The sequence below is a fragment of the Macrotis lagotis genome, chromosome X (genome assembly GCF_037893015.1).
Source record: "Macrotis lagotis isolate mMagLag1 chromosome X, bilby.v1.9.chrom.fasta, whole genome shotgun sequence".
In the NCBI taxonomy this organism is placed as follows: domain Eukaryota; kingdom Metazoa; phylum Chordata; class Mammalia; order Peramelemorphia; family Peramelidae; genus Macrotis; species Macrotis lagotis.
Genome location: NC_133666.1, coordinates 130,506,635 through 130,519,543, shown reverse-complemented (window position 1 = coordinate 130,519,543; position 12,909 = coordinate 130,506,635). Strand labels below are relative to the sequence as shown.

Here is a 12,909-nt window from a genome sequence, read left to right as displayed (position 1 = left end):
CCTAAATATTTTGTATTTATTTTGCTTATATTTCTCATTTATGTATATATTGTTTAGGCAGCTAGATAGACAGTGGAGTGTATTGGCCTTGGAATCATGAAGACTTACCTTCATGAGTTAAATCTGGCTTCAAATACTTTCTAGCTGTGTGTCCTTGAGCAAGGCATTCAACCCTATTTACCTCAGGTCTTCATCAGTAAAATTAACTGAAGAAGGAAATGACAACAATTCTAGTGTCCTTGCCAAGAAAACTCCAAATGAGGTCACAAAGAATCAGACATGACTCAACAACAGCAGCAACAACATAGTGTTTGCTCCTGTAGAATATAAACTCCTCAAAGGCATGATTATTTAGTTTTTCTTTGTATTCCTGGCACCTTGGTGCTTGCTTAATCTTTATGTATTCATTTATATCAGCTTTATATCTATGACTTTATGGTCTCCTCTCTGTCTCAGTGTACTCTTCTGAAAAGGAAAGGGAGGGACTAAAATTGGAATATCTTTAAGGTCTTCTAGTTCTAATATTCTTTGATTCAAATAACTTTACAACTTAGTTCATTTTGCCTAATTTAAAGAGTGATTATCTTTGGCATGACAGAATATTCATCAAGTTGAAAATGACTTGATGTTAAACCCCAATATTTGACTTCATAATGGAAAAATCAAACTAATTGCTAACAGTGACAGTAATAATATATTTCAAAAAATAATTTAAAAACTAGAAAGGCATAAAAATAATTACTTGTTTTCAGCATGAACAGTAGCATGAATAGCATCATATAGCATATGCCAGAGGACTTTGATTTCCAATGCTTCTGACATTGATGAGGGAGGACAAACAAAGAGTGGCAGAAACAAGCAATGCCCTTTAGTCAAGGGATTTTTAAAAAGAGAATTTCTAAAAGGCCTCTGCTATGAGAGATCTGGTCTATTGAATCAATTGCTAGATATTGACCTAACCATAGAAAATGTGCTTGAGTCTTTTACTTGTTTCCCCAAGGAGCCCTGAGTTAATTTAATGTTAATTTGAGCAAATACTGACTTCTCAAATTTCAAACAGACAAAAAAGAAAAAGAAAGAGGGAAAAGAAAAAATAGAGCAAATTTAATTACACTTAAATATTATCTTGAAATGTTACAAATTGTATGATAACCTGTGATTAATAAGGCATTTTTGCTTTGTTATACTTATTCATTACTATGACTGGTTTTGTCATTAATTTTCAGAGTTTGAAATCTAAAGATATAAAGGTGAATAGTAAATAAAAGCCTAGCATTCTTATATTGCCTGCCATATTATTCACTGTCACAGCTGTTCTCGCTCCATAGCATTTAACTCAAGGCTAAGGTGAAATTATAGTATCCATTTTTCCTCATGATGATCATCATTCTCCAAGGATAATGCCCATGCAAGCTGAATTTACTACTATTCAACCTAAAGGCCAAAGACCTTTTGGATTCTCTCTTGCCTAATATCTATTCATGCTCTGATATTCCATTCTATGAATAGAATTATCCTACTCATTCTCAACAGGATACAAAGCAAAGACCTCTAAAGGCTTTGGCAACTATGGAAGTTATAGGGTATATAATGCCTCGGTATCATACTTTTCTCCATTTTTTGGGGGGGATAGATGAACGTGCTTTATATTAAGGAGCTGCAGAGAGCAGAAGTGAGGTATAGTGAGAATGGTATTAGATTTACTATTTACTAGCTGGGTACTCTTGAGTAAATTATTTAACCTCTCTGGTCTCCTCAGGAAAATGACAGACTTGAGTTATAACACTTCAGATATCCCAGTATCATTAAACACACAGGCAGCCAACTCCCTGAACTATGAGAGTTACAGTTGAGAATTATGATTGAGATATTAGAAGAATCTCATATATCAGAGAAACATTTATAGACTCAGAGTGGTAGAGATGGACCAACCCTTAGAAATTATTCAGTTTAAGCCCTTAATTTGATGGAGGAAACTCAAACCTCTTCTCAGTAAAGTGAATTATCCAAGTTCATGTAGCTTGTTAATTAGTAAAGATAGGACTGATTGGAACCTTGGACTCCTACCCAGGGATATGCTGGTAAATATTTAAAAAGTGCCTCTCAAAGGGGTAGCTAGGTGGTATAATAGATAAAATATCAGTCCTTGAGAATTCCATTTAGGAGGACCTGTGTCCTGTGTTCAAATTTTATCTTAGACAACTTACTAGCTCTGTGATCTTGGGCAAGTCACTTAACCCAACTGCCTGCAAAAAAATTGTCTCAAAAGCAATTGTACATATAACACAGTTTTAAGTAGATCACAATTTAATGTAGATTATATACTATTAACATTTTCCCATATCTTTCTTAAAACCAGACTCATAAAACAGACTCTGATTTTTAGTGCCTTCCATATTGGGGAGTAAATTCCCCCCCCTCCAGAAAATGCAATAATCAGTTCTTGTGAACTGGTTGGAGCTGACTTTAGCACACTCTTGCATAATTTCTTCTTTCCTGCCATATTGCTTTCACTTTTCTTTTCACTCTAGGAAATTTATATAAAATTTTAAAATTAGAAACATTTCAATTCCATAATTATAAAAAGGTTTTTCTAGTTGCCTGAATTAACTGGTTTAACAGGGCCTTTTGTAACATAACAAGAGGAAATTGGAATGATGACATGATACTTTCGCTATTTAACAACCACATCTATGTTTCTAAGATCATTAGTAGACCTGTGGTTTTGTATTCCTTGATTTGCCCCCTTAAAAAGCAGTTGAGTTTCAGAAATTCAGATTCTCCCCTCCTTGATTGTTATATTTTTCTCATATCATTTACCCATCAGAACTTAAGGGTAAATCTAAGAGCTTAACTTAATTCATGTTGCATAAATAGCTATCTGAAAATATGATTTCACTTGTTTAGTTCTATTTATAAATGAGATGCAAGTGGTTCTGCCGATTTCTGCTAAAAGTTGGATCTCAGAAGACATGGACACTAGGCCAAATGACAAGTTAAAAGATAATGAAGATGAATTATGGATGTGCAACTGTTCATGTATAATAAAAAGGCTCTGCTCCTATTTTATGCTGGATCTTTGAATGGAATAATGGAATGTCTTTGTGCAACTAAATACAGTGAAATATGAATTAATCAGAATGGTGGGGGAAAAAGAGTGGTTCTTTGCCTGAAATTTCTGGTTAAATGAAGAGAATGGTTTACTTAGGGTTCCCCAAACATGGCAAGCTAATGCTTTTGATTATATTATTTTTCTTTCATGAATCCCAAACATTAAGTATTTTAAAAATGCTTTCTTTTTTTAAACTTTAGTCTCTTCTGACAAGTCCTTCTCCTAATTTAAAAGATTCCCTAATAAGCAAGGAAGAATTTTTTAAAAACTAATCACATTGTCTTACAAGATATATAATATTTTGTCCACATAATTCACCAACTAAGCAGATACTTCTCATTATCAGTCTTCTACAACCAGTTGATCATTAAATTCCATCAATTCTGATTTTTTTCCAATTAATTTACAATTCTGTTTTTCTTGTGAATATTTCTTTTAACTTTATTTTTGTTATGCATCAATTCATACAAATCTTTCTATATTTCTATATTATGCTATTAATACTGTTATTTTTTTTTACTTCAGTCATTTTCTAAATTATGGAAACACCACTTTTTGATTCGTTTTTTCCAACCACAGAAATAACATTATTAATGTTCTGATGTATATGTGACCTTTCTACCATTTGTCTACATGATATGTATCTTTCATATTGTTATTATTTGATCAAAGAATATAATAATTTAGTAATTCTTGGCATAGTTCCAAATTGGTTTCCAAAATGTTTTAGGTCAGTTCTCAACTACATCAAATGTCTACTAGTGACTCTTTCAACTTCTTTAGAAATGTACTATTCTTATATTGTATCTTCTTTTCTAGTTTGATATGAACTGTGGAACTTCAAAATTGTTTTAATTTACATTTGTCTTAAAAGTGATTTGTTGCGTTATTAATATAATCATTGATAGCTTTCATCTGCTGAAAATGGCTTGTACATGTCCTTTGTTGACTTGTCAGTTGAGAAATGACAATTAATATTATTGTCTTGAGACAGTTAGTTGGAGCAAAATCTAGAGCACTGGCCCTGGAGTCAGGAGGACTTGAGTTCAAATTCAGCCTCAGACACCTAATATTTACCTAGCTGTGTGATCTTGGGTAAGTCACTTAACACCATTGCCTTGCAAAAACATATATATACATATATATATATATATGTATATATATATACACACATATATATATATATATGTATATATATATAATATCATTGTACAAATAATAAGTATTTGCATGAAGACAACCATGAAAATTATGTACTATTTGTTTCCTTTTTGATGTTGTTAGTTAATATAAAGTGCATTTTGGGGTACTAGTTTCTCAATCAAAGGGGTAGAGAAATTTTATTAAAGATTGATTAAGGGAAAGAGGCCAAAATTACAGGCAGGGACTCTGAGCTTTTCCCCAGATCCCTTTAAATCCCTTTAAATAATGACTCTAAACAAATTCTAGAGTGGCAGAATCCACAAAAAGAAGGAATAGAGTAATTTTCCAATCCAAGAAAATCTGGAAGGTTGGCAAGAAAGATTTGTTGAACCAAGGTAATATAGAACCTCAGGCCAGCATAGACCCAGTCAGTGCAGACTGGGCCCAGCAATCCCAGGATAGTTAGTGGGGCAGCTAAATTAATAGCAGCAGTGGCAATTTCCAGACCTCTCAACCCACAAATACCAAAGACAATTTACAAAGTCATTAGAAAAACTCTGTCACACTAAGATGAAAGAGAAGTATAGTTCTAGCCCCAGCAAACCTGGAGGAGGCCTTAGGAGCCACATAATCAGCATCTGTTGCTTCCAGAGTCCTCAGGCCACAGATGGTAAGAAGCTTGAACAGAGGGTCAGGAAGAGAAGGGTCTCTGCTATCACTGAGGCAGGGCTGTTGCTTTGGTCACAGTCACAGTTCTGGGTTGCGGTCTCAGGGAGAGAAAGGGCCAGTAGTAGACCAAAGCTTGCTGTAATAGAAGAGCAGAGATCCTCCTTATATTTCCAGGGCAGATCACTCTGATTACTGACAGACTGGAGCACAGGAAAGGAGAGGAATAAGCACACCTCTCCTTTGATCATACAATCTTGTAAGAACTGAAAACTTGTAGGTCCCTAGAAGTATTTTGGAAGACAGTTGTACAAAACCCTAGAAAATGAGGATAGAGCACGCTCCTCCCTGGAAGCAGAACTCTTTAAAAAAGAGTTAAATTAAGTTGTAGGCTAGGAAAATGAGCAAACAACAGAAGATAATTTGAGTATAGAAAGTTAATATGATGTTAAGGAAGTTTAAAACACTCAGAAGAAAATAACAAAATCAAAGCTCCACTCCAAAGCGTCCAAGAAAAATATGAATTAGTCTCAGGTCATAGAAGAACTCAAAAAAAAGATTTTGAAAATCAAGTAAGAGAGATATAGGAAAAATTGTGAAGAGAAATTCGTCATGCACAATAAACATCAAATATAATTCAGCATCTTGGTAAAGGAGACAAAAAATACTGAAGAAAATAATAACTTAAAAAAACCATTAAGCCAAGCAAAGAGTTCCAAAAAACTAAGGAGGAAAAGGGATGCATTAAAAAAGTAGAATTGGGCAAATGGAAAAAGAAGCAAATAAAAAACTAAGTGAATTTAAAAATTCTTAAAATGGAGATTTGGTCAAATGGAAAAGGTGATACAAAAGCTCACTAAAGGACATAATTCCTTCAAAATTAGAATCAAACAAGTGAAAGTTAATAACTTTATGAGAAGTCAAAAAACAATTAAAAAGCAGAAGGAAAAAAGAAAATGTGAAATATTTCATAGGAAAAACAACTGACCTGTAAAATAAATCCAGAGAGATACTTTAAAATGTTTTAAAGTACTGGAAGGCCAGGATTAAAAAAAAGAACAAAAACCAAAAAACAAACAAAAAACCCCCCCTGTGACATCACATTTCATGAAATTTTCATGGAAAATTGCTCTAATATTCTAGAACTAGAAGGTAAAACAGAAATTGAAAAAAACAAAGTAATCATCTCTTGAAAGAGACCCCAAAATAAAAACTTCCAGAAACATAATAGCTAAATTTCAGAAATTCTTGGTCAAGGAGAAAATGTTGCAACAGCCAGAAAGAAGCAATTCAGGAATCATGGAGCCTCATTCAGGATGACAAAATTTAGTAGCTTCTACATTAAAACATCATAAGACTTGGAGGCAAAAGAACTTCAATTACAATCAGGAATCAATCAGCTAGGCTAAGAACACTTTTTTAAGGAAGAAAGATGAATATTAGATAAGATACTTTCAAACTTTCCTGATGAAAAGACCAGGGCTAAACAGGAAATTTGATGTTCAACTATGAGACTCAAGTGCAGCATGAAAAGGTAAACTAGAAAGAGAAATCATAAGGGATTTAATGATATTGAACTATATATTTCTGCATAGGAAGATGATTTTGATAACTCATGAGCTTTCTCATTATTAGGGCAGTTAAAAGGAGTATATATAGACAAATGGCATAGGTGTAAGTTGAATGTTAAAGGATGATTTTTCAAAAAAGATAAAATTAAGGCATGACAAAGGAATGCACTAGGAGAAGTGAAAAGAGGAAGCAGAATGGGGCAAATTATCTCACATAAAAGAGGCAATAAAATGCTTTTACAGTGGAGTGGAGGAGGTGGGGAAGAAAGGGGAATGAAGGAACCTAACTCATCAGAATTGGCTCAAAGAAGAATTACATCTACACTCAATTGTGTATAGAAACTATCTTACCCTCCAGAAAAGTTGAAGGGGAAGGAGATACTAGAGAAGTGGTGGGGTGAAAAAAAATAAGATTGGTGGAGGGGATAATCAGAAGTCAAACACTTGAGGGACAGGGTGAAAGGAGAGTGAAGAAAATAAATGTTGATGGGATATTGAATGAAAGGAAACAGGGTTAGTAATAGTAACTGTAAAAAATGCTTTGAAGTCAGTTTCTCTGATAGAGGTCTCATTTCTTAAACATAGAAAGAACTGAGTCAAATTTATAAAAATAAGTCATTTCCCAATTGATAAATGATGTGAACAGTTTTCAGATGAGGTTATCAATGCTATATCTAGCTATATTTTAAAACTGTTCTAACTCACTATTGATTGGAGAAATGCAAATTAAAACAATTCTGAGGTATTATACCTATTTTATAGGTATTTATATACCTATTTACTTATATATCTAAGAGATAATTATATCTATTAGAAATATTGTAGGATGATAAGTTATGAATGATTTAGTTTTTCTCCGCAATACAGTGATCCAAGGCATTTCTGAAGGATTTATGATGAAGAATGCTATATGTTCCCAAAGAAAGAGTTGATGGAGTCTGAATACAGATTGAAATATACTTTTTTAACTATATATTTCTTGAAGTTTCTTTTTTTCGGGGTGGTAGGATTCTGTTTTCTTTTATGGCATGACTTATGGAAATATTTTGCTAGACTACACATTTATAACATTTATTAAATTGCTTGCTTACTCAAAGGGAGTGGAGTGGGAGGAAGAGAAAGAATTTGGAACTGAAAATTTTATAAACAAATGTTAAAAATTGTTTTTTCATGTAACTAAGAAGAAAAACAAGATATTAAATAAATAAATAAATAGGTAAAAAATACTAATAGGCAATAACAACTGGAAAAAAAGAAAAGACATTTAATATCTTCCAATAGAATCAACATTCACCCTAACACTTTATTTACTTCATTGCAAAAGTGAGAGAAAACAAAGATGGGGATAAATATATTGGACAAAATAACTCAGTAAGATGGAGAGATGTCAAAACTTGTGAACTACATGAAGGATTCAAGACTTTATATCATAAACACTTTCTTTGAGAAAAGATTTGGTAAGGGCTGGATATGGAAATTGGCAAATAACAGCTTAGAGAATTAAATATGTTAAATTTTAACAGATAAGAAAAGACATGTTATTATGCCATTAATGTGCTAGAGTTAAAATTAAAATTAGTAAATAAATCAATACAAAGAAGAAAATAGTAGTGAGAAAGATAAAATATGCAATTCAAAGAGTAACTGCAATTTATTTAAAGGAACATTTGACAAGTCAAAAATGGGAAACTGATAACAGAAATGACATACATATGACAACAACTTTGTACAGCTATTTAATCAATGTAAACTAATTACCACCAGAAGGATACTAAATGAGATCAGAAATCATCTTAGTAAACATCAGGCTTACTTGAAAAATGAAGAAAAATTATAGTCAAAATACTAAGTTAGAAAATTAACTCATTTTAAAAATCTTATGAAGAAGGTTTTTGGATGAATATTACTCATAGTATCCATTGTCTTCAATACTTTACAAAAGTGGCAATATATTTAATTAAAATTATTCCCAAAGTGTGAAAAAAGGATTACAAGTAAACAGAAATAGAAAAGGTTTAAAACACATAACTTATCTCTATCAAGGACAGTGGAATCACCACACTTGAATCTTAGCATCATTGCCCTAAATATGCCTTATAAAGAAGGTAGAAATTACATGTAAGAAATTACACACATAACTAAAGAAAGCTGCCAGATTGGACCAAATTTTTACATAGAAATTTGTATTGGAAATGACACAATTGTGAGAGGACTCAGGAATGAAAATAAAATGTATTGGAAAGGATGATTACCAAAAGCATGAAAAAAATCTTGTCAATACTGAAAAATGTGACTTATAAACCACATATGTACTCTACCATATGTGTTAAATCTTTGAGATTCATCTATATAAATAAGGGTATTAATAGCAAATTGGCAAGATTTTGTGAAACAAATGCAACAAAAAGATCACATTTTACCATTTCACAAAATGAAGCACTCATAAGTCATTGAACAATTAACAGAAGGAATTCCATTAGGTATTGAATCCCAAAGTTGTGATAGCACTAAACTAAACTAGGTAAGCCTACCTGATCTCTGCATGGAAGTATAATTGGTCAGAAGGTTGAAATCTTATAATTGTGTGATCTTCAGTCTTCATCAAGTCTGATGAGATTGACCCTATGTGAATGGGAACTTTTAAGCCCTCTCGATGATCAGAGAGTCAACATGCACAGTTAGAAATTATCTGGAAGCTGATTCAAGAAAAATATAAATTGAGCTTTTTCTCATCTAAGGGCCAATCAAGATTTGGCCTTATTGCCTTTCAGGGAAAGTGCAACCTAAACTATATTAAGAACATGGGGGGAAGGGGAAATTCCTAGTCAAGTTTGGGAAGTGATTTGGGGGAGGGGAGAACTGAAGAACATTCAGTAAATTTACAGAATTGAGCAATGGTGTGTCTTTTTTGGTTGAGCAATAGCAATCGGACTATCATCACTGCATCACAGAGTTTGTAGATGAAATAAAAAGCCTGCAAAGGCAGAAAGAAGGCAAGCTATAAAGGAATTTAAAAACCAAACAGAGGGCTTGTATTTGACATGGTTATTATTTTATATTTTATAATTTATTTCCTAGTTAACAATACAATTGAACATTGAAGTGTCCTATATCTGATTTCTCAGTTAAAAATAAAGCTTCAAGTTGAAATGTTATATCCTTTTTATTTAAGAGAGTAGATACATACACACCCACACCCACACATACACTCACCCCCCCACACACACACACACCAGCATACCCACTGTAAATGGATTATAAATCAAACACTTGTAATGGAAAGTTGGAGTTGAAAAAAATCTGGCATTCAGATCTCTCTGTGACCCTTATCAATGCTTTAAATTTGTTTATATTCACTTAGTTTCACAAAATATATATGGGGAAATCACTGAAAGACTTTCTTGTGCTAAAAAAATATACTTTTCTTCAAAAAAATAAGTGCTTTGTACAATAATTCTTTTCCATCTTTTTCTCAGACCTTTTCTTTACTAGGATTCAAAGAAAAAAGAAGTCTTTCTGATCTTCTGGATTTTTCCAGCATACCTCACAAAAAACTTCCCTCAGCACCCGGGGTTTCCTTACCCTGGAACATCTATCTGTCCTTGTAGCTTCTTCTGGTGTGTTAGACCCCTTCTCCCATTGGTAAAGACCTCTTGGGATCTGTGTTTTGGGGAGGGACCCAAGTAGGACAACCTTCATTCCCTCAAAGATCAGATTCTGACTTTCTGGACTTTGGCATCATGCCCCCTTGAAGTTATATTCCCTCTCTCTTTCTTTTTGCTTGCATCTGTATACACAACGCTTACTTAGCCCATGGTAAGTCCTTCATAAATGCTAGCTATCTTTGTTTATTAACTTTTTCTCTCATCAAGCTAGGTCCTTTTTAAAATTCTCCCATTCCTGTCAATACTAAGGCTACTCTTATAGTATTAATGACCAAAACACTTGGATTACTTTTTTATTCAATAATTTAATATATTTTATTTTCTCCCAATTATATGTTAAAAAATTTTAAACTTCTTTTTTACAATTCTGAGTTTCAAATTTTATCCCTCCCTCCTGTCCCTCCCCTCTCACTGAGATGCCAAGAAATTAGATATAGGTTGTATATGTACAATAATATAAAACATTACCATATTAGTCATGTTGTACAAGAAGACAAAAAAGCATGCTTTGGTATCTATGCAGTTTATATTTTTTTCTTCTGGAGGTGAATAGTATGCTTCATGATTAGTCCTTTAAGATTGTCATTGTATTGTTGAAAATAGCTAAGTCATTCACACTTCTTTATATAATATTGCTGTTACTGTGGGGGTTCTGTTCACTTCACTTTGCATCATTTCATGCAAGTCTTTCAAGATTTTGTTGCACACATCTTACTCATCACTTCTTATAGCACAATAATATTCCTGCACAATCACATAAACATTGGTGCGCATATTCTCAATTTACTTGGAGTCATTTTCGATCTTTTTCACTCTCCTAGCTTTATTTGCCACCAAGTCTTGCCAATTCTTTGCTTGAAGTCTTTCACTTCTGCCCTCCCCTAACTCACTTTCTTTTCTGTCCCTCCTTACTTAGGCTCTAGCTCATGTCCACTATCCTCTATCCTAGATTTCTTTGAAAACCTCCAAACTTCTTTACTTGTTATTTGTTCTTCTTCACCACTGCCAATCCATCTAACGTTGCTATCTACTTTATCCTTCTAAATATCAGTTTTATCATCTCATTTTCTTGTTCAAGAAGCTTATTAAGCATTCCTTATTCAATCAGAAAACCAAGAAATATATGGTTGTTTGAAAAGGATCTGGAGAAATAAAAAAGTCAAGAATTGCCAGGAGCTTAATGAAAAAAAATGCAAACAAAAGTGGCTTAGCACTACCCGATCTAATATTATATCATAAATCATCAGTCATCAAAACTGTTTGGTATTGGCTAAGAAATAGAGTGGTGGACCAGTGGAATAGACTAGGTGTAAAAGCAGGAGAGGATTTTAGTAATCTGCTGGTTGATAAACCCCCAAAGTCTGGCCACTGGGATAAAAACTCCCTCTTTGATAAAAACTGCTGGGATAATTGGAAGTTAGTATGGAAGAAACTTAGATTAGACCAACACCTCACACCCTTTACCAAGATAAGATCCAAATGGTTACAGGATATAGACATAAAAAACAATCCTATAAGCGAATTAGAAGATCAAGGACTAGTCTACCTGTCAGATCTATGGAAAGGGGAACAGTTTATGACTAAGGAAGAGTTGGAGAACATCACTAAAAACCAATTAGATGATTTCGATTACATTAAATTAAAAAGGTTTTGCACAGATAAAACCAATGTAACCAAGATCAAAAGAAACGTAGTAAATTGGGAAACAATCTTTACAACTAATGATTCTGACAAAGGACTCATTTCTAAAATATACAGAGAACTGAGTCATATTTTTAAAACAAAAAGCCATTCCCCAATTGACAAATGGTCAAAGGATATGCAAAGGCAATTTACAGATAAGGAGATCAAAGCAAGCCATAGCCATATGAAAAAATGCTCTAAATCATTAATTATTAGAGAAATGCAAATTAAAGCTTCCATGAGGTGCCACCTCATACCTCTCAGATTGGCCAGTATGACCAGGAAGGATAATGATCATTGTTGGAAGGGATGTGGGAAATCTGGGACACTATTACATTGTTGGTGGAGCTGTGAACTCATCCAACCCTTCTGGAGAGCTATTTGGAACTATGCCCAAAGGGCAACAAAAATGTGCATACCCTTTGACCCAGCAATACCACTACTGGGTCTATACTCTGAAGAGATGAGGAAAAAGGGTAAAAACATTACTTGTACAAAACTATTTATAGCAGTCCTGTTTGTGGTGGCAAAGAATTGGAAATCCAGTAAGTGTCCTTCAGTTGGGGAATGGTTTAGCAAACTGTGGTATATGTATGTCATGGAACACTATTGTTCTATTAGAAACCAGGAGGGACGGGATTTCAGGGAAACCTGGAGGGATTTGCATGAACTGATGCTGAGTGAGATGAGCAGAACCAGAAAAACACTGTACACCCTAACAGTAACATGGGAGTGATGTTCAACCTTGAAGGACTTGCTCATTCCATCAGTGCAATGATTGGGAACAATTTTTGGCTGTCTGCAAAGGAGAGTACCATCTGTATCCAGATAAGGAGATGTGGAGTTTGAACAAAGTACAAGGACTATTCCCTTTAATTTGGAAAAAAAACAACCCAGATGTCCTATTGTCTGATCTGGTTACCTCTGAGAATTCTGTTCTCTTTAAGGATATGATTTCTCTCTCATCATACCCAATTTGGATCAAGGTACAACATGGAAACAAAGTAAAGACTGATGAAGTGCTATCTGTGGGGTGGGGGTGGGGGGAGGGAAGCAAGATTGAGGGAAA

The 12,909-nt window shown here is 33.7% G+C and overlaps 1 long non-coding RNA gene across 1 annotated transcript in view; it reads right to left on the bottom strand.

Annotated features, from left to right (window-relative positions):
- LOC141500799 (uncharacterized) overlaps nucleotides 1-1,056 on the bottom strand; it is a 34,008-nt gene extending 32,952 nt beyond the window's left edge. The window contains exon 1 of the long non-coding RNA XR_012472043.1: nucleotides 109-1,056. This is a non-coding gene — a long non-coding RNA (uncharacterized LOC141500799). The remainder of the gene's footprint in view (nucleotides 1-108) is intronic.
- Nucleotides 1,057-12,909: the final 11,853 nt, after the last annotated feature.